The sequence below is a fragment of the Rhagoletis pomonella genome, unplaced genomic scaffold, assembly GCF_013731165.1.
Source record: "Rhagoletis pomonella isolate Grant_MI unplaced genomic scaffold, Rhpom_1.0 Rhpom_scaffold_00003, whole genome shotgun sequence".
In the NCBI taxonomy this organism is placed as follows: Eukaryota; Metazoa; Arthropoda; class Insecta; order Diptera; family Tephritidae; genus Rhagoletis; species Rhagoletis pomonella.
The window spans coordinates 24,083,972-24,086,309 of record NW_023458557.1 but is presented as its reverse complement, the minus strand read 5'-3'; positions in this window follow the sequence as shown (position 1 = coordinate 24,086,309).

Genomic DNA, 2,338 nt, shown 5'->3' with positions numbered 1-2,338 from the left:
TAATCATAATGGTAGAATTTATGATTACAATTAAAGTAGTCGTAATCGTATATAATTTAAGTATTACAATTAAGCAATCGTAATTGAAATGTAATCGTAATCAAAAATTACCCAGCTCTGTTTTGAAACTGCATACAGAGTTACGCGACGGTAAAGTGTAGATAAGCCGTTAAAATTTCTTAACTAGATATTTTATTATATATATTTGCTTTCTTTATCGACTATTGTGAAAAAGCTTAGTTCCAGGGAATGCTACTAGGGCTCTACCTGTGTTAAGTGTTAAAAGTGTAAAAAGTTAATAATTGTCTGTTAGGAAAATTATAAATGATTTTGTTAAAAGCTTTGTTTTATAATGAAAAGCTGCACGCATATCGAATTTTGCCATTTGGGGACCATCTCTACATCACGCGCAATTTGGTAACGGGAGTCTCGCGTAATTTTTGTAACGGCAGTTTCGCGGAAAATTTGTGGTAACGCAGTGACGCGAAATTTCTTTGGTGACGCTACCAATGCGATCATGCCACCTAATAGTCCTATAGTGTGCCTTGTCTAAAAGTGTCCTCGTCTCTTTTCCTCTTTTAGGCTTTTTATGTATTAGCCGGTAATGTTCATTGTAGTGGCAACCCTGCCAAGAATTGACAAGATGGCAGACTCTCATGAACGAAAGACACAAGATCACGTAAGAACAAGAGAGTGAAAAAAGTCGATTTTTTTAGCGGGTTCTACGCCATCTTGTTTCACTGGAAAACGAGCGAAAAATAAACAAAGCAAAGAAAACAACGAAAACCAAAATTAGTAAAAATTATTGTCAGCCACTTTAAACGCACAATTTAGGTAAAATGATGCAACAAAATGCTTTAAAATGTGTTGTCATGTTGAATTAACTCTTCTTTACTTGAATAAAAGTGTAAAATAGTGGTGCTTGTGATGTAAACAAAGGCTCAGCTAACGAACCCGCTTTCGCAAACTTTTTTCTCAAAACCAGTTACAAATACAACGTCGCGTTCTCACGTGATCTTGTATTTTTGGTTCATGGCAGACTCTAATTGGCAGTTTTGGCATTGCCGTACACTCTGGACAATATTAGGCTTTCTGCACATTAATCGTCCAATCATAGTTGCTTCATCGTCACAATTATGATGCAACGATTACATGACGACTACACTTTCGCATACTCGGTCGTGATATATCAATTCATTTGGCGTCTAAAAATTCACTTGGAGCAGGTATTTTCTGTTTTTCTGGTTGATATTTTCGCGAAATATTTACAAAAACCTGCAATTTTTAAAATATAGACTGTGTTGCAACAATTCTAGACATCATTTTTCAGTAATATCTCTTTTTTTCTTTTCCTGAAATGTGTTTTGAGCATGCACACAGAGACTTTTTACAATTTCGTCATATTTTATAGTTAAAACGCTCACATTTATTGAATTTTAATGCAATTATCCCCTTTTTGATAATTTCCACTGATTTTATGCAAAAATACTAATTTTTTTGCAATTTTAATGCATAAAAAGTGAGCTCCTGCGCAAGTCGAGTCTGTCGAGCTCAATCTCAAGTAATGAGTCCAAGCAAACAGATTGAGCTCCTACTGCCATGAACTTGAGATAACTGAGATCATACCGCTTGTTTGATTAGTAGCAAACATGAGTTCGGAAAGCGGGAGTGAAAATTTAAATTGTGATTTAAATGAATCCTTGTCAATTTTTATAGTTAATTATCTAAAGAAATACAAGATTCTGTTAGTTCACAAAAATTCGAACAATTTTCATCAAAAATTTAAAAATTTTTATTCAGAATTTCCAGAAAATGTCCGAGTATGCAGTTTTGTAGCCCATTTTAGTAAACAAAATTCAATTTTCAAGTCGCTAGAAGTTACCTTTTATTTTTTTGAATTTTTTTGTTGAGGGTGTTGCGCGTTTTCTTCCATATAACGCGTGATCAAACTCTATTTTTATATGGAAGAAAATGCGCAATACCCTCCACAAAAAAATTCTAAAAAACCAACGGTAATTTCTAGAGACTTGAAACTTGAACTTTGACTAAAATTGGACGGGCTACAAAACTGCATCCTCGAAAATTTTCAAGAAATTCTTAATAAAAATTTTTTAATCTTGATGAAAGTTGTTTGAATTTTTGTGAACTTTATATAAAGTGTGAATCTTTGATTTATGTGGTTTATGTTATAGAATGAACTATATTTTCATAAATAATTAATGAAAAATTTGTTTCATTAAAAAATTGTGAATATTATATTAGATCAAGGTGTACACTTACATTTGACACCGACCGTACATATTTACATACATACATGAACACGAATAAGCAAAATGAA